We start from the raw sequence: 27,453 nt of genomic DNA on the forward strand, positions 1-27,453 counted from the left end.
TCTCAGCACTTTTTTTTCCTTTTGAATGCTTCTTTTCCATGGAAACATAAATTAAATACACAAAAGTGCACATCAGGCTGTGGGAAGAACAACAGCTTTAAACTAGTAGAGAAGAGTAATGAATAGCTTGTCACATAAATATTGATCAAAAGCACAAAAGTTAAATACTGTTGTACTTGATGGTTAAATAGGATCTATTGTTCTCCAACTCGTTCCAAAGTGTTCCTCTGCTTTATTTTAATTGTATATGAAGTTAAAAAAAGTATGTACTTGTAAGCAGGGAAATGGTATTGCAATAGAAGATATAGTAAAATAAATAATGGAGTGGCTATAAAAATGCCAAAGTATTAAAGTTATTAGTGTATAGATAATTGCCTGGCAGTGATAGCCCCATTCTCCTATCCTCTATCCATAAATATTCCCGCTTAACAATTAGTCCCTGGGAAACCACGCTGTCATTTAGTGCAGTGTGCTCTTTCTCTCCCATCTAGGAGATAAAACTGTCCTTTTATTTACCCCAGGAGCCACTGCAGTATCTGTTGGAATCTCTCATTTGGAATCTGTCAGGAATGATTATTAAGCTAATGACTTTCTGGTTGAGGGCCGTACACTGTGCAGAGCAGGAGCAAAAAATCTGATACCAGTCACAGTTTCTCATGGCACAAACACACAAACCTGCTCAGCAGTAGCAACGAAATTGCATTTAATGAGGAAAAAAAAAAGTTTCTTAGCTCTAGCCTGGTTTTACTTTAGTACAGTTGGGGTGTACTTTTTCAAGGACATCTAATGATTTAGATGCTTCCCAAGAATGGCAGTTCAAATCAATGGTAGGCAAACCCCAATTTTAAATTTAGACATGTAATTAAATTATAATTAAAGAATTTGGGATTCCCTCAATATAAATATAGTGGTTTGTTTCGGGAGAGAACTTGTCACTTACTGGGCAGATCAATTTTCTCTTCACTTTCCCCAACTTGAGTCAAAGCTCTAAGGGACCAAGACCAGGATCTCATGGTGGTGGAACCAGTTCAGAAATGCTGCTGCTTCTTTCTTGTTTAATAAGATAGATATGCACATATAAACACTTTATATAGAATCACAGAATCATTTAGGTTGGAAAAGACCTCCAAGATCATGCAGTCCAATCTGTGACCAATTCCCACCTTGTCCCCCAGCCCAGAGCACTGAGTGTCACGTCCAGTCCTTCCTTGGACACCTCCAGGGATGGGGACTCCAACATTGCCCTGGGGGAGCCTCATTCAATGCTTAACAACTCTTTTAGTGAAGAAACTTTTCCTAATATCCAATGGGAATCTCCTCTGGCCCAACTTAGGGCCGTTTCCCCTTGTCCTATCAGTGCCCTATAGAGTGAAGTACATTTAAAAAATAAAATATGGATACTTAAGAGAAGTTACCACAGAAATACCCGTATGATTTTCCAACTATACGATGCTGTTCATCTAGTTAGGGGTTATTAACATTTCTCCTGGCATCTTCTGTTGAATTCATAAAATTTAGATCATTTTCAGTCAGAATATTTTAATAGTTCCCAGTTAAATTCTTTTATTAACTGGATATAATATTCGGTTGCTAATCCTGAACACACTGCTAAAATTAGTGGCTACTATTTTGAGTATCCAGTTGTTGCCAGTCAGGGCTGCTGATGAGTAACTGCATTTGTGGGTGTGTGACAGTGGAATTGGGACCCTGAAGGGTTGTGCAACATCACTCTGTGCCTTTCTAACAATAGCTGCCCATATTCTGTGCAGATGTGATTTCCATCCCCGCTGAAATCCTGTGCATTACAGAATGTGTTGATAGGTCTTCATACATTACAGCTCCAGTTGTCCTTCCACTTCTCTCTTTTTACATTTGCTCAGCACTTTGCATTCTGTGTTGATTCCCCCACTCTCTCAGTGCTTGGTTTAAACCCAAGAGGGTTGGGTTCTATTTTTCCTGGATTTTTCGAAATTGTTTCATTTTTATATTATTCAAGTGCAGGGAAAAGACTCTTTTCCCCCTGCATGTTTCCAGCTGAATATTTTTCTTCAAACTTGGCTGGAGACTTGCAAATCAAGCCAAGTTTGATGAGAGTTGGGTAAGTGATGTTTTAGTACACAGAGCACTTTAGGGAAGATTTTTAGAAGACCATCTGTTTGGCTTCAGCTTGTATCCTCACACCCTGTAAGGGACACACACTGGTTAATGTGTGCCAGATCCCTGCATCCCAGGAGCTGGAGGTCAGGTAATATCTGTGTTAGACCGGAGCCTGGAGCACATGGCTCCTCTTGGAGAGACAAGGAAGCATTTGACATGGGTATTAAGGGGTTTTTGGCTGCATTTCTATGCTTAAAAGCTCGTAACTGTGGGGAAATGCTGCTGCCAGAGCCCATCCAAGGCAGACACGGAATAGCTGCAGTGCTGGGGGGGATCCCAGTGTGGCATTGCCCTGGGCTGCCACTCGTATTCCCAAGGTGACACACTGATTAATGGAGTTGGCTTTGCACCCAGGGTTTAGTCCAGAGCTTAAACTGCATGAAGTTCCTGGGAAATTGGAAGCATTTTGTGGGTGTATGATGTGATCCATTATGCAGGTAAACACAGAGACCCCGGGTTGTGGCATCTGCCACTCAGGTGTGGGATTTTTCTCTAATCTTGGCTCTGCAGGATCTGTAATTCCCTCATTGGCACCTGCAAGGGCTCAAATATAATCATGAGGCTGACCAGGTGCTTTGAAAGATTCAGTCTTCTGAATTTTCTGCAAGCACATGAGCAAGTGAAGTGCAGCTTTCCTTACTGGGTAATACTTTGCTTATTTTGATGCTTTTGGACCTATTTTTGTAATTCTGATCTCTGTATCCATCTGAGTACAATATTAAACTGCTCCATAAGTAGGTGTGTGCTCCAGTCAGGATACAATTGCCATAAAGTAAGACAAATTTGAACACAGTTGAACCTGGGCAGGTATTGGAGGACTTGTAGCCAGGCAGCCTTGAGCTGAGTGTGGTTTCTGAAGAGCCATATGAGAAGCTGGAAAACCCTGAAATGCTTTAAGTTGCTTTGAGTTTGGGAGTTGTCAGCCCAGGCAGCTTTCAAATGACTCAGTGAATTTGATTTTTCACTTTAAATTTGGGTGATGTGTAGAGAATAACAAGCAAATTTTGCTGTGTAACTTCTGAAAAATAATTAACTCTGAGAAAGTAGGTGCACACAATATACCTGTCAATGGGTTAGACCCTCAATCCACTTGGATCACTGTGAGTCTCTCTTTTAAAATACTATCACTGACCTCAATATATAAAAAATAGATTGGAAAAGCAACCTCTCCTCCACCTTGTAGAGACTTAGACCTCTGGATCAGTGGCTTTCCACACTCCAAGAGATTGGGGTTGCTGTTGGGGTTAGAGACAAGCAAAGAAAAAGAAAGATGCCCACGGTGGGCAAAGAGGATGGCAAGAGCTGTAGAATGTCCCCTGACAAAGAACAGCTATGACTCCAACACTAGTGACTCTTAAATCCAAATAAATCAGAAATTCTTTTCCCCTTGAGGGAGGGGGCAATGGTTTCAGAGAACATTAGCACTGCTTTGCCAACTTTAAATTTTCAAGGCCAGATTCTGAGCTTGCGTGAATCCGTTTCCTTCCTTTGGCTGGGCTGGAATAAATCAGTGTTGCAAATTGAAATCTTAAAGAAGTGCTTTAAAAAAAGGGAAAAAGAAAGATGAGAAGGCAGAGTTCCTTTTCTTGTAGCAACACTCTTTTTTTTTTCTTTCTTGGTGTTATGTTATGCTTTGAATACAAACTCTAGCAATGAAATGTGAAGATAAAGATGAAAGCCAGCTATAAAATATATATTTAGACCATATTTCTTCTGGTTTTTAAGTGTACACTTGTCACAGCTCAAAAGATTCTGCATGTGAAGTGGCAGAGGATTACCATTTCCTGCTGCTTAGCATGCATTGCATCTCCTTTTGCTCCTGAAGAAGCAGCTTTGGCATCCCTGCCTGCCTCAGTCGTGAAGTATTGTGTTATGGATTGTGTTCAGAAGCAAACATCTGAATCTTGATTATTTGTATGGCATTCTGGACACTGATTACGTGAACCTCAGTGTGAAATTCTCCACTATCCATAAAAGCATCATGAGCTCTGACAGTCGTTAGTTATCTCTACAGTTCTCCAGATTTATCACATGTATTGGATATTACACTGATGCTTTTCACCTTTTGCCATTTTTTTCATGCCTTCACCATAAGGCCCTGATTTAACTCCTACTGAAATAAGGATTTTTTGCCATTTAAACAAAAATCATTGGCAAGAACAGGAAATAACTTTAAATTTGTTAAAAAGTCACCATAATAATGCTGGAGATTCAAGAATGTCTTTGAAGCCAAGCAGGGATGGGCCTCACCTGTTTGATTCTGTCATTATGCTCTTGCATTAGTGCATTTCTCTTGCAAACTGGCAGGAGAGGCAAAGTCAACCATAATCCAGTCTCTCATCCAGAGTTTTGAGCTGCACAGCAGCTTCAGTATGATTAGGAATTTATTGGTGCCCCCAGCTGAAAGACCCCAGTGAGATCATCACACAGTCACAGACTGGTTTGGGAGGAAAGGGACCTTAAAGATCATCTTGTTCTATGGCTGGGGCACCTCCCACTATCCCAGGTTGCTCCAAGCCCTGTCCAATTTGGCCTTTGAACACTTCCAGGGATGAAGCAGCCACAGCTTCTCTGGGAAACCTGTCCTTGTGCCTCACCACCCTCACAGGGAAGATCTCTGTGCTGGTTCATTCCTCCTCTTTGCTGCACCTCTTGCGTGACTCTCCCATAGGGTTGGATGCACGGATACAGCTGAGAGGCTCCCTACGTCACATAATTAATTTAGTGCTCAGTGTTTTCAAGAGCAGACCCATTCAAGTTTATTTCATAACTGGCATAGCCTTCATGCAAGTGATAATTGTTTATATTCCCTTCAACTGAGCCTCCTGCTGTTCCTTTTCATTTGAAATAATTACCAAAGTTTAGACTTCCAGACAATTGTATTAAGGGGAATCATACAGTGCTGCTTAAACAAATTTTTGAAGACTGAGAGGACAGCTTTCAGAGCTCTCTTACATAGTAGTTTTACATATCTTAAGAGAGAGAGGCATAAACAGAATTTATAGTCCTCTCCACATTTTTTATGACTCATGAGCATCCAATATAAGAGGCAGAGCTGTGTCACCAGCTGGGAATGCAGCTTGGCACAGGCAGCCCCAGTGATGTGAGGAACAGCACTAATCCTCGATAACCTTCTCTGGGAGTTCCTCTCCTCGAGCCTTTAATTAATAACCTGGAAGTCATTAATTTAATAGCCTGGTAAACAATCTGTTATTTCTTCTGCTTTTTTTTTATACCTTTACTCCTGCCTCGTAGGGCCACTGTGAGGACTAATTAGTTCAAATACTCTCTATTATTTATTAACTCTTCTGTGTTTCTTTAATTTGGAAACAGCACAAGTTTTGCATGGACACTAGGAGGAAAGGGAGAGTGTCACCTCCTCTGGTAATCAGGGAAATTTCTATGTCCATGCTGGTAGGGATTAATTGACCCACTGGGTGAGCAAAAGCAGCCTAAAGCCACCCCTCTCACCTTATCTCGTCCAAGGAGAGATTCCTATGGAGAAAAACATGTTCTCTTCTTCTCATCCAGACCTGTACCAACCAATCCAACCCTGTTAAGCCAACTGATCAATCTGATAATTTAATTTATGACATCTTTTAGAAAAGCTGGTGAATGTATCCTGGTTCCAGGGACTTGCTGGATCTTATACAGCAGCCACAGGCTTGAGAAATTCCTGGAGCTGGGACCACCAATAAAAACTTTGTGTTGGTGATTGAGCAGGGAAAATTCTTTTCTCTGTCTGCACTGAATCAGTGCCCTGGTTTCAACCAGATATACTAGTATTAATTTCCTGCCTGAATCACTTGGGCATACTGGGAAGTGTTAAACAATTGGGATTCATCCCAGAAAAGAGTCCATTTCATTTTTAGCTTAAGTGATACAGTGTGTTAAGTTTGTAAAGCTTTGTGTGACAGTTTATGCCCAATATAAATCACAGGTATTATTGAAGGTGATGGATGTTTTAATGAACAGAAAACGCAGAGTTTTATGGTAACAACCCACCAGACACCTCCTGCTCTCCTCAGTATTTTGTAGCCCTCCATAGGGTGAAAGTCCCTTTCATGAGCTTGTATCACGCTGAGCTGCTGGAGGAATTTTGTCATACTTGGCCAGTGAGGATCAGCAGTGATATAATAGTGTTGGGAGAGCTCTGTCTCCCAGTACCACCCGGCTGTTCCCTGCCAGCACTTGGATTGATGGGGCTCTGCACAGGGGTTTGTTGGGACCCACCAGCTATGAGGTAGTGTCTCAGATCTGAGCTCGAGGAATCCACTCCTAAGGTGATGGTGCTGAAGCAATGCTCTTTAAAACCAATTTTCAGACTGGTATTTAAAAAAAACCCACAAACAAACAGATCATGCTTTCTGTAATAAAATGGAAAAAAAGAATATTTTTATCTTAGTTAATGCTAGCAACCCTTTAAGGTGGGATTAAAATATAAACCTAAGTTCTTGCCTTATGCTGGGTTTGTAAAGTCCGTGTACTGAGGCATTTTCATATTGAATTAATTTAGCTTATACTTGGCTATTTCGTGTCTCTTGCAACAGATCTTGCGAGCGTAAGGTATGAATTTCAGTGCTGGATTAAAATAATACTTTGCTTTCCAGCTCTGAACATGTGATCAGTTTTTATAGTCAAAAGGAGAATCTCCCTTGTTTTTAATTCCTATTGTGGCTGCCTTGATTCAAACTGAGCACAGCTCAATTCCTAGAACAGGCTCTCTCCCACCAAATGCTCTTGGTACCTGGAGTGTTCATCTCCTGCAAGGAATCCTTTGGGGACTTGCAGGTAACAGCAGGAGAACTTGGGGCCTTTCCAAGGACTAAAGTCCTCTGAGGCGGGGAAAATCATGGAAACTATTAGCTGCTGACATGTTATGTGATGAAGACTCTTTTTTCAGAAAGCCATAGTAAATTGAATTGTACTCAGTGTATATTTTAGGGATGAAGAAGTAAATTTAGCTTGTCCAACCACTCAATCCTATCGTTAACAAGTCCAATGCCTTCGTTCTTGAATTATAATTCTATTTCAATATGATTCTCTCAGACCCCATTTGATTTTTCTCTTCTATAGGAATATTTCTCATTTTTCAGGGCTGTAATGAGAAGTCATAGAGGTTATATTCAATTTAAGCCTGATTAAAAAAAATAATTAGGATTGATAACAAACCTTTTTTAAAATGCAGTAGGAATACCTTGACAATGAAAGGATTTCAAGGTGGTGCTATTTTTCTAGAAATAAAATGACTGCCCAGAAATCTTCCAGCTGTTTTCAAAAAGCTTGCATAGATGAGGTAAAAATGATCTGTATCATTTTGCTATCACAGCAGAAAGTTTGTGTTCCATTTTCTATGTTGTGGAAATCACGTGTCCCTTTTGTGCACCATCTTTCCTCAGGGACGTAGTTCTAAAGTTGAGGTTTTGGAGCTTAGTTTAACAGGAAGATTGCAATTTAAAATTTAAACCTACAATTTACAGAATTGTAGGTGTGGTGGAGTGATGAAATTTAGTGAGCCTGGGGATGAAACATACTTGGGGATAATTTGTGTGATGCATTTCCATGTGCACAGTGAGTGTGTGCTGGGTGCTGCCAGAGTCTTACTGGCAGTAGTGTTTTACTAGACTTGATCTCATCCCTGTCCTGCTTGTGGTGTTTCTGGTCAGTGTAACCATAAATCTGCTGGTGATACTGGTTGCATTAAGTGTTTCCCATCCTGGCACAGCAGTTGGACACATGTGGTCCCTCTGACATGGCCACTGAAGTCAAGGAGGGGTCTTGTCCCTCTTGTCACACACCAGAACGTGTTAAACTCCATGTAGATCTTGACTCGGGCTCTGTCACTGCCCTTTCATCCTCTGCCCAGGTTCCAGGATGTGAATATGTTGTTTCCTCTGGAGTTTGAATCACGCTCAGGAAATGAAGTGCTCTTCAGTCCTGCCCTCATTCTTTTGCCTTTACTGTGTCCTGCCTTAGGATCAACTTTATTTTGCTTCTGCTGCATGACCTTGCTCCCCTTTCCTCTTCTGGCCTTCTCCCTCCACCAGGAGCTCCCGGGCGGTTTCTTGGCAGGGTTCACCTCCTGGTTCATTCCTTCTCTCTCCACTGACCACATCCTTGGAGGAGCATTTCCTGCATAAAAACGGTCTTTTTGGGGTGAACCTGCCAAACCCTTCCCAGCCAATCATCATTGTCTGGAGTGATTCATGAAATCACAGAACAGTTTGAGTTGGAAGAGACCTTTAAGACCATCTTGTTCCAACCCCCTGCCATGTGCAGGGACACCTTCCACTAGACCAGGTTGCTCCTGGCTGGCCTTGAACACTTCCAGGGATGGGGCAGCCACAACTTCGCCTCATTCTGAGGTGGCAGAATTTTACATTGCGTTTGAAGTGAAGCCTATAAGATAACTTTAATATTCAGGCCACCCAGATGGGCACAAGAGCAAACAGTTTTAGCCAAAGCTGCTGCCTGGTGAGGGGAGGGTCAGATCTTCACTGAGATCCCTAATTTTTGCCCACTGGTGGGTACTATTTTCTGGCACATCTCATTTGTGTGGGTGTTGGAGATGGCAGGCTCCTCTGGGCAGCAAGCTTGGATGAAATCCTGCCCCGGTGTCTTTCAGATGACATTATTTACTTTAGTTTCACCCATTCCATCATCCTTGCCTAGATGTTTTCACATTAAGTACATCTTGTCCCTGAAAAAGCAACGCTGCTGAAGGAGCTCTGCTTTGCCTCCTGGCAAGGGGCGATGAGACAAAAGCTCTCCGATGTGTGAATGGGGACAGCCAATAGTCTCCCTGCCCCAAAAAGGGCCGTTTCCTTGGCAGATCCTGAACCTGCTCTTTTTCAAAGCAGAGGGGAGTTTCTGGAAATGAACTCGTTGCAGGAAAAGTCAATAAGAGGAACTGTGTAATTTTGTCCTCAAAGCAACTCGTGGAGTATTCCTGTGTTGACGTTGCCCACTCCCTTCAGAGGGAAAAGTGGGATCCCTGAATCGAGGATATCCAACAGAAACTGCCTTTCCCTTGGTTTCAACAGACAGAAACATTGTTTAAACCAGACTTTTTTTGGCATTTACTGGCATTACTAAGAAAGAGTTGGCAAGGAAAGCTGGCAGAAAGAGATGAGTTGGATAAGCTTTAAAGATTTTTTTTTCTCTATAAAATGAATATCCAGAAGCTGTGTAAATGTATTTTTTTCAGTTTGAAAAGTGTATAGAAGGACAACACACACACGTTTTTTGACTGAAATAACATCTAAGCTGGCTGTGCCCTCCAAATTCTTTTCCTTCAATTAAAAAATGGAGGTGAAAAAAAAAAGAAAGAAGAAAAGACAAAACAAAACAACACCTCAGGAAATCCCTAGAATGTTTATTCAGGAACAGAGCAGCCTGTTACAATCATTAGCTTGCAAAGGTATTTCTGTTATAGGCAGAGGGCAAAGGGAATTTTAACCTTTTATTGCCAAGAGGTGTCATGTTTGTCAGTGAAGCAGCTATTGAGGGACACACATAAATGCCTGTGAATGAGTGAGTGGCAAATGTAAAAACCCAAATCAAACCCCCAGTACACCCTGCAGAGAGAAACTAAAATCAATTGAAAGGCCCATAATTAAATATAAAGTACCATATTTCATGCTTTATTGAGTTTCTATTTATTACTTAAGCATTTCTGGTTGTAAAAGGCTTCAACTGGAACAGAAAGATTTCAAAATATTTGACTCTCTTTATTCCTTGCAAGCTTAGTGCAGAATTGCTTCCTTGGGATGTTGATTATAAAGGGAAAAAAGGGCTGGACTGGTTTAAACTGTGATCTGTGGGAGCCCTCCAGACCAAAGTAGTTGTTTCCCAGGATCCCCAGAGGAGGGAGAGAGGAAAGGAAACTGCTACTCCTGGGAGACCAAGTGTCAGGAGCCTGGGAACACTGGAAGCTGCAAGGGGCAAATTTAAGATATGGATAGAAACAGTTGGTGTTTTTCTGAGATAGAAACCTAAATTTTTTCCTTTGAGCAGTCAAACATCTCCCCTTTTGTTGTCCTGCCCCTTCCCATCTATACAATGTGAATAAGGTTTAACCCAAACAACAATTTGATTCTGGTAATGACCATTTCAGGTTAAAAGTGTTTGTATAATAAAAGAGTTATTTGCATTTGTATTCTTGTTGTACAACTTTTAGGGAGCAAGGATTTGCTGTTCTGGGGAAAAGAGGGATGTCTTGCATGTGTGGAAAAACCACATGTGTTGTCTGAACAAGGGAATAAATATTTTCAAGATTTTAGGTCTCAAATAATAAAAGAGGAATATTTGCATTCTACGTAAGAGAATTTTCACTGTTGCAACCTTGGAGGCAATTTAAAACCAGCTTGTAAATATTATGAAGAACATTAATTGAGATTTTTATAGTGTATGATGAACCATTTAACTCAGTCCAAGTTTAGCACAATCCCCTTTCTTTGAGATGGATCAACATTGACGTGAAAACAATTTATTTTAAGGAACATTTTGAGAAATAATATTTTGGTCTGTTTGGTATTTTTCTTTTACATGTACATTTTTGCTTCTTTCAAATATGCAATTTAGTCACCAAGCATCAATTTATTTTTAAAATGCAATTTATTAATCTTAACACACTGCTATACTTCTTTTATTAAATAATTTAAAAAGAAACCTTGGTGTGTAGAATCAAAATCAACTCTAATTTCAGCCTTCACAGAACTGGTATTTAGCAATTTCTCCAAATCTCTGTGTTTGAGATGGAAAGAATCACAGTTGGCTTTGAGTCATTTATTTTAAAGGGATTCCTGGGGCCTCCCCACCTCATTGCTGAGTTCCCCTATATCTATATCAATGTAGATGTAGATGTCTATATTTATATATCTATATCTATACATATGCAGCTTCTCTGTTTCCAACCTTGTCTCAGGATTCAGCTCTTAAACCAGGTTTTGAATTTTTTTTGCCAACAATATGTGAGGAAAAAACAGCTGACCAAGGTTAAAGCAAGATTTTGCATTGGAATCAAATCATAAAATCAAGTAGTTGAGAGGGAAGATACCATTGAGTGAAACTCTTATCAGTGTTTCTGCTTTGCTGGGACATGTTATTAGGGAGGAATTTCATTTAGAGTCAGAGCTTATCAGTGTGTCCTTGTAATGTGCTCCCAATGTCATAAACTTCATATATGGAGATAGAGTTGTTCTAATTTTAGGAAGAGGCACTGAAAAAAAAAAAGCTTAATGTAAAAGAAATAAAACCACTATTGGAAGTGTGGATGTTATCTGTACCATCATTATAGAGCTTAAGATTGCAAGAGGATCAGCTGCTACAGGCATTTTGGCTGATGTTTATGAAATAAGTGTCTTTGTGGAGCTCCCCATCATTGTGTGTTAGAGCTGTACAGTATTTCCTATAATTCTATTACATTGGGGCAGGTGAAAAAGGGAGACTTTGATATTTCAGTGCAGGAAAAGAAGCATTTGAAAAGTCTTCACTGCCTTTATCAGTAAATGATTTAGACCAAGAATCCAGTCTCTGCTTGAAGTTTTCAGAGGCCACATTCGTTTGTTTTCCAAGCAAAATCTTTATCTTTCCCAGTGAAAGAAAAATCAATACATCACTGGTAAATACAGAGCTGTGTCTTATCAGGGTATATTCCTTAAGCTGAATGGGAATTCTGATATTAGACATCACACTCAAGCCAAATTGTTTGGAAATACCATGTTGTGCTTTGTTTTTTTCCGCAGCCACCCTGCCATTTTATATTTTTGCTTTCTATATTTTTGTATTATACACATGTATTTTCTTGTCCTGGCAAGGGGAGTTTCAAAAGTTCCTCAAGAAGAATGGGGAAGTTATTTTCAAGATCTGTTGTTTTGTTGTGCTGGCTGGCACCTGACAGTCTACAGTGAGATAGCAGAGAAATTTATTCAGCATGAAATACAGTTGTAGCAATTTATTGGTGTCTTTACCTCTCCCACAAAACCATTCCTCTGCATCTCTTGGAATGCTCAAATTTACTTCTTCGTTTTTAGGGAGCTGTGTCTTTTCTACTGGTGCAATGTCACCGTCACAGCCTTGCTGTATGGGAAAGAAATAACTTGTCCCACATATTTAGCCTCAGGTAAAGTTTATGTGTGCAAGGTATTCTTTTCACCTGGGAATTTAGATTTGTAACTAAAATTTGATTGAGTTGTTTGGGAGGCCGCAGCTGGTATTCCTTCTTATCAAATGCATCATGAAATTTAGGTTTCTGTAAAAACAGACTCTATGTAAAAGCAAATATGTGTTATCTGAGGGGAATAATGCAGCATCCCTCAGCTCAGGAGTCCCTCAGGGGATGAGCACACACGTGGCATTTTTGCTCTTCCCAATCCTTTCTCTAAGTGTGACCAATTTATTCAACCCCCAAATGTTATTTTCTCGTTCCCCTCGATGAGTTGTCCATCTGAGCTCCTCTCTGAAACTCTCCTGATGAGCAAGACTTCTTTAAGCTTCGTGGTATGACCCTAAAATTCTCCTTCCCTCATCACCTGAGGAAATCAGCACAGTGGGGGGAACACCCACAGAGCCCTTCTCTATTTATATGTTGATGAGCCTGGATGAAAACTTCCAAAAATACTAGATATACTTTTAAACTTGCCAGAAGACTCCTGTGCTGCACAGTCCTGCCCTAAACACACAGTGTTCAGTGGCACTTTGTGATAGAACATAGTGGTACCTATATCTGGGAACCACTTGCTATTTGTAGGGACACTAATGAACCATTCCAGAGCCTTTCCTCCCTGCATTCTGCCAACTTACGTGGCTCAGGAGTGCAAAACCCAGAAGTCTGGGGCAATATGTCAACTATATGTCATAAGAGGCAAAGTTTCTTACCCTCATGTAGTTGAATTTTGTTTAAATACGCAACACGCTGCAGCATTAAGGTTACTTTTTTTTTAAGGGTCGTAAAGGAGTGGTAATTCAGTAGTTTAGGTGCAAACCTCAGTGAAAGGTTGGACTTCTTGCTTTCTGGAAAAACAAAAAGGAGCGTTGAATGGCTCAAGAGCAATAGTGGGGTGCAGCCTGTTCATTCTCAGGGCAGAGGTGGAGTCCCCGTCCCTGGAGGGATTTAAAAGCCATGTGGATGTGGCAGCTGGGGACATGGCTTAGTGGTGGATTTGGAGGTGCTGGGGGAATGGTTGGACTCGGTGGTCTGAGAGGTCTTTTCCAACCTAAATGATTCTATGAGCCTGTGATTAATAATCTGGTGGTTGGAGGACTCACGAGTGTAGGTGGGAGGCCAAGGATGAGGCACTGAGGCATTGAATCTCACTGGAGACTGTATGTGTTTCACTGAATAATTACTGGGAAGGAGAACAGTCATTAAAATAAATGGGACAGATAGTTCACTCTGAAAGGACACAGGAAGGAGTGCAAGGAAAGCTTGGAAGTCTGAAACCATGGCTGTGCTGAGGAGCAAAGAACCGGGACTGTCAGTCCGGAGAGGAGGAGGCTGAGCAGTGACATGATGAATCTTCCAGTGTGTAAATGGCTGCAGGAGAGAAAGAGGGAGTAATTAGTTTCTGTGTCACTGCTAGATATGCTCCTGTCTAGCAGGAACAAGAAGAATGGCCTTACAAGGCAGCAAGGAAGAGCTCAGTAATAAAGCTAATGAGAAAAGGATGTATTTACATGCATGTCGTGAGGAAGGGAAGATTAGAAGTCTCTGAGTGCACTTGATTTTCAGAAAAGACAGAGAAACAGCTGCTAATGAGAGTAGTGTAGTTGATCCTGACATGGGGCACGAACCTCTGAGGTCCCACAGGCCACATTTTCTATGATTTGATGTGAAGTGGAGGCCATTCTTTCTCCTTCATAAAGACCTGCTTTGTGAACTTTGCCATCTCTGCATTTCAAAGGCATACGATTTGGATTTTTCTGAAATTTTAAATACTTGAAGCTTCACAGGGAACCCTTTCATGTCTGGGATGAAAAACTGGGTCCCACAACTTTTCCTTCTTTTCAAATTATTAGTTTTGCACAACTTAGAACCAGACCCTAAATAATATATACACAACTAAAGCATTAGATGTAATCCTTTCTCAACTGTGTGCAGAGAAAATGCTTTAGCCGAAGTTGAGCCTTTTGTTTGTTCTTTTAAATTTTATTATTATTTCAAGGATGGACACTGAAATCATAGGAGTGGATCAGGATGCCATGGAGGTTGGGATACTTATAGCCTGAAGAGGTTTGGTTTAGGGAGGAAGTAGTTCTGGCTGTGGAAGGACTTGTTAAATGTCGTGTCTCCACCCTCCTGTCAGGTGGTTGTAGAGAGTGAGAAGATTCCCCCCAGCCTCCTTTTCTCCAGTCTCAGCAACCCCAGTTCCACAAGCAATGTTGGGAGGCAGCAGCAACAGACACATATCTGTCATCTGTTGCTCTGAGAAGCATCAAAGCTTCAGAAGATTTTCAGGAAGGGGGAAGAGACGAGAGAATTTAAGTGCAGAGCATCAGGAATAGACCAAGTCCTGAGATGACAATTCCAACTGTTTACAATAAGCATGAAGTAATTCAAAACACATTCTGGGATGTTGGGGTTGTAAAGTCCTCGTAGATCCCATGGGCTGTGTTGCAGAGATGTCTAATTTTTAATTAACAGTGAACAGTGACATGGTAATGGGTTTGGGGTTGTTTTTTGAAGGATTATCTGGATGAAAACATGGTCTATCCAGAACTGCTTGGGAGTCTTTTTTTTCATTTCCTTTCAGTACCTTTTCAGCAGTTTTGTGTCAGTAGCCATGGGGGAAGTTGAGTGCATGCAGAGCATGGAGTGTTTGGGGCAGATAATTCTGTGGTTGGCTTATTGCTTGAAATGTTCAAGTGTTCAACAGATTTTTTCACTCAGTGCTCCTCACTAAGAGATCTCTTCTGTTATTACCAACTCTTCCCAATGCTGAGCTGGAAAATATGATTTTTCTGTTTCATTTTGTCTTTCCTTATTTGTGATGAAGGAGAGTTGGTTTGTAGTTCTAGGTCTAACAGGGAGGCTCCCCTGTGTCTAAACATGAGAGTTTTGCTCCAGAAGACAATAAAAGTCCAAAGCTGATGGAAATTCAACAGGATATGGCACACAATGCATGTAGTGCAAATACCTAAATATTCTGTGTATCATAACCCATCTGTGGGGAAACTTGAATTTAAATTTCCATTGGGGTTTAATCCTGGGAAGGGAATAAAAAAAAAAATCTCTGAAACTGAAATTAGAAACAGAGACTTTGAGGCTCTGACCAACATCTAAATGAGTGTGTTGTCAGAGCTTTGTTGCATTTGCTCAGGCAAAACCACATAAAAAAGTCTGTCTCAGGTGATCTTTATTATCCTCTTTTACCTGTGCCAATTCTGCTTCTGATTTCGGGGGTGGAAGCAAAAGCAGATCAGGACTTGTACAAATAATAGAGTGACAAGAAGAGGGGGAAACACTGTGAATAGATCCTTGAATGAGATGTCAGCAACTGAGAGCTGTCCAGGAAGGCAGGTGGACAGACTTCTCTCCTAATGGGATGCTCTGGTAGCCTGGGTTTTGCACAGAAGGAGCTTGGAGAAAGGTCTGGTTCCATAAAGAACAATTAAAATCTAGTTTGCAGCTTATAACTCTACTTGTTCCTCATCTCTTGGCCTCAGGAGCCACTGCTGCTTTCTCCTGTTGTTCCCAAGCTACTGTCAAGCCCATTTTCCCCCAATCCCCATGGGAATCTGGCTCCATCATCCACTACTTGAACTGCAAACTGTTCTTGTTCCTTCTGTGTTGCTGCACTGGTCCATGGGGCTGAGGGTGGGTAATTAAAATGTTCTACAAGAATTCTGCAGGATTTTTTTCAGTTTTCTGACCCTGTGCAGTCAGTTCAGGAATATTTTTGCCCATTCACACTGTGGTGGAGCAGCTGAAGGTGACAGCAGACTTTTCTTTATACTTTTATCACATGTTACAAATGCCTTTAAGATGTTTCTTTCTTTGTTATCTCAAAATACTGTGCTCTATTGATTTTTGGTTTTTCTCTAAAGGGCTGAAAATTTCAGCACTAACCCTGAAGCCAACTGAAATAATTGATTATCTGTTTTTACCTCCTCTTCAGTTATTTACCTTGTGCCCTTCCATGGAGAAAGGGTGTGCTATTTCTGGATGATTTAGTGTGAAGCAGATCTTTGCTGAGCTTTAATATCAATTTATATAACCTTGATCCATGAGTTATTTTTTTAGACCCACAGGTCTATCTAGTATGTCATGAGAAACTTGCTCTAGAAGTATTTTTTTATAGCTTATTCTTCTTGAACATATGGGTGATATGAAAAGGAACAGATTCTCTGTAAGCTCAGATGGCAATTGAAAATCCTTAAATTATCTACAAGAGTGATTAGATGCCTATTGGCCTCTATGACATAGTTAGGTATCTTAAAAATGTATTTAATAGCTAGATTTTGTATACAGGTTTTTTGTGTATATATTAATGGTAATGGCATTTTCATCTGTGTTTTATCTTTGCCTTTGTGGCAAGAAATATGCTGGTCATTAATACTTTAAATCTCTAGGTATCATTCAGAATAAAACCTATGTTTTTGTTCCAGGGAGTGCTTTCTTAGACAAATTTACTGAGCTTTCCACACTACTTTGTGTCGTTCGTTTTCTACAAGAATATAAATGTTGAGTTGGGGTATCTGTGAGTAAAGTCTCTTTCTAATTAAGCAGAAAAATGTGAGATGCTGCCCACAGGTTTCAGTATAATTTGCTTTACTAGGAAATCTTTGGATCCCTCTTTCTCTTAGGGCACATTCCAGGATACAGAAATGATTCATGTGTTTTGGGAGTACAGCTTTGGGAAGTTTGTCAAGTTATCTCGAGTAGCCCAAGAGTGAGGTGAAATCGCCCTTTCCATTAGTTTTAAATAAATTAATGCGTTATCTGTCTTTGTATAACCCATTTGTCATCTCCAAGAGATCATCAGAGACAAATTGTGATTTGAAGGAGTGGAAATCAGACCCTGACTCCTCACTCCTGGTTTGCATTCCCGTCTCGGTGATGCAGAAGGGAATTGGAATCCAGAAGCATATCTGCGACTGCAATAACAAATTAGCGAAGGAGATTTAATCTGAGCCGCAGAATATGAAAAGATGTTTAGAGAGAGCAAAGCCTGAGCTCAGAGATCTTGGCACAGGCCTGGTGCAGCGGAGCCCCGGGATTGGAGGGATCTGAAAGTGAAGAACAGCATGTGAATTAAGCCAAATAAATTAAGTGATTTAAGCATTAATCTGGCCAACCCTCCGAGTTCATTCAGAGAAGCAAAACATCTATCATTGCTTCTCTGGAGATTGTTGCATTGTGGAGAATTCAGTTTAGCCAGGACATTTAGACCTACCCTTGCATTAAGAAAAGTTCTTAATTTTCTCATTGTCTGGAGCTGATTGTATCTTTTTGCCTTTCAGTAAGTTTCATTTAGTTGCAATTACTCTGGCTTCAAAATCTTGAAATCAAATGAATTAATGGAAATGGAAAATCAGAACTCTTTCCTAATTAAGAACTGAGCTTTTCAAGGAATATGAAAGGATCTAATTTAGAGAAAGATGTTTGGAGAGCATGAAATGTGGCTCGAAGGAGATACATGTGCATTCAATATAACTTACTGAGCCCAGCCAGATTTGTATTGACGGGAAACAAAAAGCATCTGAAATCCTCTTTCAGTGATAGAATAATTTATGGGCTTTCTTGAAGCATTCTGAGTTGACTCTCAGTTCAGGGAAATGGGTGGCCACCTCCGTTTGCTTCTCAGTGGACACAGTTACTACTGTATTTAGCATTATTTCTTTCCATGTCAGTTAACTGAACCACGGAAATTTTGGGAGGAGGCTGACTGTGGTTTTGTTTTTGTTCTTTTTATAGTTCTGTAGCCCTTTTTTAAGGATGTGAGGAAACCTCCATCCCGGCACTGCTGCAGGAGGCTCTGAGATGGCACTGAAGGGGTGTAAGGAGTGGTCAGGTGGCTCAGATAACGACTCTCACAGTTCAGAATGGACTTAATTTTCTATTGTTCCTGAAACCCGGGTCTCTTGATGTGCTGCCTCCCCAGCAGACACAAACATCTCGTGTTATAGTCCCTGTGCACAATACATGGAACTCATCTGCTGGTGCCCCCCTCAGCATGAGAGAAGCTCCCACTGAGGAGAACATTATCAGATACTGTCTGGAGGACGCCTCGTTTCTTATCACTGAAAACTTAGCAGTAATTATCATCACAATTCTCACCCCCCACAGTGCACACCACGTTGTGGGTTCCCCACAAATGTGTGCTGCAGTAATTGCATTTGTATAAGGAGAGTTGTTTCTAAAGAGGGGCAGGTTGGCTGCTCAGCTCCAGCTATGTTGTAAAACAGTGGATGTGTGGGTGGGAAAACGTGGAGTTATTAGCTGGGAATACTCACAGGAAGTGTGATGGGATAGAGGGAGTAAGGTGCAGAAAATATAATTACACTGAGTAACGAGTTAACATAGTCATTGACATGGTCCCTACTTGACCTTGATTTTTGGAGCACATTGGAAGGACATGATGTTGCAATCAAACTTCTAGTAAAGGAGGTCACAGTCCCCGGCATCCTTACAAAGAGGAGGAATTTTACTTTTCAGGCTACGCAGAGTAGAACCCAAATGAGATCCTCTAAATTTACCCTGCACAGCCCTCCAAGAAGTTCACGTGCGTTTTAAATTGGCAAATATCAACAGCTGTTCATTCACATGATAATTACCCAAATTGCAAAGGACCGTCTGCAACGAGTTCTGTTCCATAACTAAGGCTACCCAGACCCTCTGCAATTGCTTCCTCCCTGCCAACTCTATTAAGTTTTGCTTTGTAACAATTTACTACAGAACAGGCCCGTTTGTTTTCCTTGCACAGCCTTCCACCAAGCATTGTTTAAGCAGCACATCATGTATTCCAACAAAGAGGTGCTTTTTGCTCCCATCTGTTTGATAGCAGAGCGAGCAGTTGTGACTCAGACGTGCAGTGTAAATACTGGATAATGACTCTGGGTTTGCTTTGAGCAAATTCCAGGTTGTTTCATTCCTGTGCCAGGTTCTGGTCCGTTTTGGAGGCAGAGAAGAATGCCTGATGTTGGGGCTGAAGTTTTCAGGTGTGAAAACTTTTAACAGAGTGACCCATCATTGTGCACAGGTGATAGTTAAAAGCTTCCATGAGCAGACCTGACAGTGCAGCAGGTACCAGGAGCTGGAGCTACTCAGTTCTCTAAGGCTCTGTGGTATCTAATTGGCTTTTCCAAACATAAGGCCATGCAGACACTCCCCCAGAGACATACAGGGTATTTCTGTTTTAACCTTTTGGGGCAACATCCCTGGAAGTGTTCAAGGGCGTGTTGGATGGGGCTTGGAGCAGCCTGATCTAGTGGAAGGTGTCCCTGCTCACGGCAGGGAGTGGAATGAGATGGTTTCTAAGGTCCTTTCCAACCCAAACTGGTCTATGGTTCTATGAACACAGGAAGGAAAACAGTGTAGGGAGGACTCATTTTTTTAAGCCAGTCTTTTAGTCAGACTCTTCAACAAGTCTTTTTTTTTTTTTTTCCTCTAGTAAAAAGATCTTTATATTTGCAGGTCTCTCAAAAAGCTCAAAAGTGCATTGGTGCAATGAACCTCCTGCCCAACCCCTTTGGAAAGGTCACAGGATGTCAGAGCACAGGCAGGGCCTGGTCCTTCCAGCCAGTTCAGGGAATGGGTTGTGATAGCAAACAACACACCCTTCCATCAGGCTGTGATTAAAAAGCGCTGCTGCTCTTGACCCTGTTCCAAGCTGAGGTCCTGCCACTCACACTGATGGGCTGGGTAGGAAGTTCTTCCCTCCATGAAGTCACATCAGTACCTGGGTGACAAAATTTAGTGTTCTTATGGGAATAGCCCTTCTCAGAGCTGGCAGGCAGCACACTGGGGGCTGCTGTGTTTGGGATACACCACAACAAATGAGAGCTGGCTGAAATAACACACTTTATTATTATTTTTATTGGTTGTTCTTAATACAAAATCGAGTTCACGGTTTGGTGCAGTCATTTCCATTAGCCCAAACCATATGCTGTTGCATTTTCCTTTCTTCTTTCCTTTGTGATCCGTGAGTGTGACGGATCACCAGCTCCCAGATGCGGAGCAGACTCCTTGCAGGTCAGCAGGGAAGTGTGAGGAACACACACCGAATGCTGCTCTGGGTTGCTTTGCATCCACCCTGCTGCAAAGATACAGGAAGGGCTTCCATACTTCCAGCACTCATCCTTCTCCCAGACCACATCCTGGACCAAAGGGTACGGAGCTCGCTCCCCATCGGCTCCTTCAAAGTGTTCCCAACACCTGTTCCCTTTTTCTTAATTCACTCATGTTTGTTCTCCCGGCGTGTTTTTAGGAATCTTCGAAAGATTTTCTTGTTGCAAAGTTTGTCCTGCAAAGGGAGTATTGATTTTGACCTATTTTTAACTGATATAGTTCAGAGGATAATTGGAGAGCTGCTGTAAAAACCAAGGCTGCCCTATTTGCACTGCTTAGTTTTAATTAAAAAGACAGAAAGAATGTCTTTTTTTTTTTTTTAAAGCATAAAGAGAATTTTCTGTTAATCCCTTTTTAGCTGGTCAAATGCACCTAAGTATGTTTCAGTGCAACCTCAGTGCCTGATAATTAAAATAAGGTGAAAAGGTCGAAGTCACTTTTAATGCCTGACTTTTACTGACACCGAATAAATTCACAACATAACAACTCAGCCTCAGAAGGCACAGATTGGTTTCAAACATCACACTGGTTATTTTGGATTTGCTCCTGAAATAGTTGATCCTTCGTGTTATGACATTTTGACCATGTTTTAGCTAGGTTATTCTTTGATTTTTAAAAAAAAAGTGTAAATCAGGAATATCTGACAGAAAGGATGGAGCTCTCCCTTTCCCAGAGTAGTCATTAGCTTTGTATTTCTGCATGGAAACCAGGAAACTGGGATCTAGAGCTGTGTAATTTTATTGATTTTGGTCTGGCACAATTAACTTCTCCGTTTCTACTTTCTTGAGTGTTATTTGCTCGAGTTTTTAACTCTGGATAGGGATCCTGGGACACCAACAGTGCTCAAGGAGCTGTTAATTTAAATAGCTTTTTATAGAGATTCACAGGACTTCCAGCAGTTGTTGCCAAATAACCTGATGGCCAGAGGTTCATGCCAGTGCTATAGAGACAGCACACAAACATTTAAATTTTTCATTTTAATTGAAAATCTTTTTAGCTTATGAAAAGAACTCTCCTAAATTAGGGTCATTCCCAAGGTTGTCCTCTTGCTCTATTTTGTGCACATCCCATAAGCTCCATGGTGTGGTTTTCTGTCATCTAGTGGAGGGTGTCTATTGCTCGTGGGATAGGGGTTGGCCTAGGTGATTTTAAAGGTCCCTTCCAACACAAACCATTCTGTGATTCCTGGAAGGAAGCCAGGGAAGGGGCAGAAAAGCTGCTGATCCATTTAGGATCTCATGTGTAATGGGTTTGGCTGTGTCACGTGGTGGGTAGCAGGTTATATAAATATTTATTGAGGGATATAGAAATATATATAAATATATATATTTAGAGAGAGATAGATATAGATATATAACTTGCCACACATATATATATATATGGCAGTGTGGGGAGCAGAAAAAGGAGAGGGTGGAAAAACCTGACTGCCTCCAAGCAGCAGATTGATTTGCTCTAGAAGGAGTTAAGAAGAAGAGGGGTGAAAAAAGAAAAAGAAATTTAGCTATTGTGCCTTCCAGATAGAAGAATCTTACATCTATTTGTACAGTCAGCAAGAAAGCAAAAAGTATAATCATCCTGTTTTCAAAGAGTCTCTTTAAAATAAACTTGGGAACAAACTTGGAAGTTCTTTGCTTTCCTGCATTATTGGACTGGTTCAGCCAATTTGTTTAAGGGCTGTGAGTCTTTGCTAAGGCATTAAAGAAAAAAAAACAACTGCAAAATACTCTGTTCTCTTAGTTGCTGCTCATTAGATGCAGCCACAGGGATACAGGCTTGCCATCTGACAGTAAGGAAAGCACAGCTGAATTCCCTGCCCTCAGGAACTTGCAAAACAATCTGAATTAAATGTTTATACTTTTCATGTCCACATGAAATATCACTTGGTTTTGGAGGTGTCTGCAGGAAACATTACCCTCTGTGTTCACTTCTAAACTAAAGCCAAAAGAAAAATAAGAAGTATTTATTGATTTAAAAGCATTACATGCAATTTATAGTATTTGTTGTAGGTTGTGCTTGTCTTAAATGTGTATACTTTGCAGACAGCTTGCATTCGTTGGATTGAATTCCAGTTTCCATGGTAAGATTCCCTAAGTGACGTTATTTCTTATAGATTTCCCAGCTTTTCCCTCTTTGTGTGTTATAGATAGTAGAGGAATATAATCAGCCCAAAGATCTGATACCTATAAATACACCTTTTATCCTGTGAAGGTACCAACACAGAATGTCAATGTGTGATAAATAAGGGAAATAAAAGGCATTTTCATATAGATAACAGAAAACAACACAGAATTTACCTCTCCTGGAAATTATGTACTCTTTCTTCAGTTATGCAATTTCTAATTCCTGCTGTTAACTCTTGTGATACAAGAAAAACATCTGTATTTGTGTGGAATGTAGCTATCTGACATATCTCAGAAGTCCTTAATTTCCAGAGCTCTGCTTAAGAGATAACATAAACTTATGACCCTTACATTTTTTGTGTGGAATTTCTGTTTACAGGAGCATAGAGGAGAAAGTAAGTTGGATCATGGAATCCTGGAGTGGCTTGGTTTGGAAGGGACCTTAAAGCTCATCCAATTCCACCCCCTGCCATGGGCAGGGACACCTTCCACTAGCCCAGGTTGCTCCAAGCCCCGTCCAACCTGGCCTTGGACACTTCCAGGGATGGGGCAGCCACAGCTTCTCTGGGCAACCTGTGCCAGGGTCTTCTCACCCTCCCAGCCAAGAATTCCTTCCCAATATCCCATCTAACCTCACCCTGTGGCAGTGGGAAGCCATTCCCCCTTGTCCTATCACTCCATGTCTTGTCCAAAGTCCCTCTCCAGCTCTCTTGGAGCCCCTTTAGGCACTGGAAGGGGCTCTCAGGTCTCCCTGGAGCCTTCTCTTCTCCAGGTGAACACCCCCAGCTCTCCCAATCCATCTGCAGAGCAGAGGGGCTCCATCTTCCTCATCATCTTCGTGGCCTCCTCTGGACTTGCTCCATCAGCTCCATATCCATCCTCTATTGGGGTCCCCAGAGCTGGATACAGCTCCAGGTTGGGTCTCTCCAAAGTGGGTCTTATTCTTACAGTAAATGTCAGTGATTATTTCACACTTTAGGGCTTTGGATTTAAAAATACTCTCAAATTATCCCATGGTGGAGGACTTTGACTATCAAGTCATTGTCTGGTTTGACTTGATGCGATTTCTCTGTTTCTCTTCAAACTAAAGCCCAGGCAACTATTCATGAAACATGACAGTCTGTGAGCTTTTACTGCCTTTTCATTTTTGCTCTATGTTGAATGTCAGGGGCCTTGTTGCAGACAACTCATTACAGTCAATAGTTGTCCTCATAATTATTTTTTTTCCTTGCTATCTTGCCAGTTTGGACCCATTGCAGCCCAGGACTGTCTCCCCAGTGACCTGTCAGGTCAGTTCATGCAAACTGTGACCTGGCAGCTGACAGAACTACATGGGTGTAGTTCAGCTTGGCCACACGGGCAAAGTTGCCCCTGTTACAAGGTTGGCTTTAGCAAAGTTAATAACAGCTCTGGAGGGACTGGAAACCACTTTGTTGGGTTAAACAAACCTGCCTATTTCGGTTTACCCTGTTGGGATATAATTTAAAACTTTGAAACCAGAGAAGCAAAATCATCCCTTTCGGTTCTATTTCTTGTGCTGATCTCTGTTCTCTGGACTGGGACATCAGATGCAGCTGAAAGTGCATTTCTGTTTCCAAATGAATTAATGCTGCTGGTTTGAGTTCATTTTCTCTCTTTCTCTTGTCTGTAGGTTTTCCATTTATTTCTGTTATGTAATTGCTAGAATAGTTTTTTTATTTAAAGGTGTGTGTGCTGGTCTAACTCATGTATCTTAATCTAATAAAATCCTTTATCTTTTATAGAGAGGAAGTTGCAAAGATATATGTGTTAGGACTCTCCATTTCATTAGTTTTCTGCCTCTTCAAACGTAATAAATGAGCTGCAGTATTTTCTCCCAATGTCAGCACTGAGTATCAGGGGAAAAGCTCCCAGCACTGCAGTGTGATCACAGTGAGCCCCAACTCCACAGCCCAAAGGAAGGGATGATCCAGCAATAATTAAGACTGTTTCCTAGATTACTGTGCAGAAAAATATGCTCAGTGACTCCTTTGTATTCAGCTTCCAGAATGGGCATCCCACCAAGGTGAACAAATCCAAATGGATGGTTACTACTATTTCAGGAGTAAAACCTGATTATTTTGAGGTTATCATATCATAATTATTAGAAAGTGGTCCCAATACCATCCACAAACCCTTAATCCACAAACCATCCTTCTTTTTCGCTTCCTGGATGAAGACCTGGAGATCAATGTGATTTAAAATGGAAAAAAAACATAGTACTTAAAAAACCTGTTAAACTGGTTTTACTAGAGAACTCTTCTGACTCAGAAATAAGCTGCTGTCTCATCATCTTCTAGTTATTCAAGTAGTGATTTATTAATTTTTTCAATCTGCTTTATCAGTGAGAGTTCTTGCTTGACCTTGACTTGCTGTTTCACTGATTTCCTTCAGAATATTAAGTGTCACACCAATTTAAACTAAAAACCTTCAGCTAGAAAGCAAGCGAGGAGAAAATTAAGGAGGAGAATGCTTTTCCTGTTCTGTTGATACAATTTGATGTAGATTTTGGAAGTAAATCTTCTCACTAAGAAGGGAAGTGGAGTCGAGTCCTACTTTAATTATCCTGAAGTCAGTTCTGCCTCTTAGGATGTGAGGGAACAGCTTGTGTGCATTGATGAAATCTTCTCTTCTGCCACAAAAAAGACATTGCCAAAAAGAAAACAGCAAACTGTAGTTTAAGAGTAGAAAGAACTAGAAAACATAAGTCTGTAGAGAAAAGAAGGTGGAACTCCACAAAATTCTTCTTTCTGGTTTGAATAATGTTGCTCTCATCAGGTTCACTTTGCTTTCCCCTTTGATAATTTTAAAGGGATCAATGTGGGAAAAAATTGATGTATCAGCATGGAAATTATTTTTTGTGGTGCTTAAGAAAGACTCATAAGAAGTGGCATGAGATATTCTGAGCAGGAGAGACTGTGCCATCACAATGTGCTTTTTTGATTATTCTAAAAGGAAAATATAAAGCAACCATCCAATATCTGTATTTATAGTCCTTCCCATTTCATCTTGCAACTCAGTTTGGAAAATATTGATTGTAAGGGGAGAGTATCACAGAGCTTCATGGGATTCAAAATGAGCTTTTAAGGTTTTGTAGTAGAACTGTGCAAATAATTCAGGAGAGACTCTACCACCACTGCAAAAAAATAAAGTAAAATATGAGTTTGTTTCACAGGTGGATACATTTAAAGAGAAGGGAGGAAAAAATCAAACCACAAACCTAAAATGCCCTTTCTGACTGATATTTATTTTTCTTTAACATAAGAAATTTATGATTTTAAGTGTTTGTGTGTTTTTAGTCATCATCACACCTGAGCAGTGGGTAATTTTTACTGTATTTATGCTCGTGAATTCCAGTCAGAATAAGAAAAAGCATAGTTCCATCTCTTCCCAGATGGAAAAGAAGGAAATGAGCCATCTGTGTGAAAGAGAAATCAATGGTAAAGCAAGAATCTGAACCTGGGTCTTGTGCAAAGCAATGCAGCATCCTGACTGGGGCCATTATTGTGCTCCATAATAAGAAGTTTCAGCTTTAGGAATTCTCTGAGAGATGATTTTGTCTTGTAACAGTCTGTTCTATTCTGCAGCTGCTTTTTTAACTTTGCAACTTACTGACATCAATTGACTGTCAAATAAGTACCACTGTGAACTCATGAATAAACATACTTGTCATTTACATACTAACTGAGGGCCTTCAGCTGAAAAGAATCCATTTGTGCCACTGCAATATCTTAATTATTTACTGTGTTATATTGTAATTAATTGTGTTTTACTCTCTCAAAACTCTATAGTCTGTATATCTTACGGGGTTTGGAAGCAATGCACTAATATTAAAGTCATAATCAACACTGCTTCTAAATATTCATGCTAATAAATGACTCCCATGTGTTTGCAGAGTGCCAGGGATAGTCTGAAGCATTTATTTAGCATTCTAGTGGGATCTGGTTTCTGCAAAGTTCACATTGAGGCAGAATTTCAATCTCGTTGCTGGGAAAGCACGTTAGAATTTGCACGAGCAGTGGGGCAGGACACTCAGGAGAAAGCAGTGGTATCTCAGTCACAGTCTGTGCCTAAGAATGTCTGAGAGCACTGGGGAGTTGTCAGCTATTTTTTGTTCTAATAATTCTGTTTAGTCTATGACAGCCTCCCAATAACTTCACTTTTTAATAAACAGCTCTAATTTTTCAAATCTTTTCAAACCCGTTGTGTTCCATGGGACAGGCTCTGCCTGTCACAGCCGGGGCTCCACTGAGGCACAACTGCAGCATTCACAGATTCAGACACATTCCCCAATAAATCAATTAAATACTAGAACCCTAAAATTATCCTGCTGCAATTGGCTGACATAAATCTCCAGAAAAGCGTATTGAGTGTAGGGAGGAACAACTGATTTATTGAGCTACTGTTGGAATTTCAAACAAGGAAATACTGTCTCTCAATCCAGTAAGTTTGTTTAATGAAATGTAAGTTAAGTGTAAACAGTCTTAAAATACATGTGAGTTGAGTCTTTTGGATTAAGAGTAACCAGTATATTGTAAACTATTCTTTCCCCTTTGAAGTGCAGTTTCTAGAGCCTGTGTAGGTGCACTGCCCCTTTCTGCAAGTGTTTGAGCCTCCACTGGTTCAGATTCTCTCCCACAGCTTCCAAAAGAAATTAATGGATTTACCTTTGGATACTTGAGATGAAAAAGAACTTGTTTTATAATCAGAAGAAGGACAATATGAAGATTGCACATAGTCATGATGGTGTTGAAAATGCAATCCAGATGTCCTGATCCCTGCTCCATGCTGGAGTGCAACTGGGATTTCTGTGTGCTGTGTTGGTGCCTTGTTTAGAAGATTCTCTTAAATACTTGTATATGTTTAAAT

At 40.7% G+C, this 27,453-nt stretch overlaps 1 protein-coding gene across 1 annotated transcript in view; it reads left to right on the plus strand.

The window, feature by feature from the left end:
- The window catches only part of ADAM12 (ADAM metallopeptidase domain 12), a 183,426-nt gene that overhangs the window by 18,913 nt on the left and 137,060 nt on the right, over positions 1-27,453 (plus strand). The window lies entirely within an intron of this gene.

This window comes from Neopelma chrysocephalum, unplaced genomic scaffold, assembly GCF_003984885.1.
Source record: "Neopelma chrysocephalum unplaced genomic scaffold, ASM398488v2 Primary Assembly neopelma1_347, whole genome shotgun sequence".
In the NCBI taxonomy this organism is placed as follows: domain Eukaryota; kingdom Metazoa; phylum Chordata; class Aves; order Passeriformes; family Pipridae; genus Neopelma; species Neopelma chrysocephalum.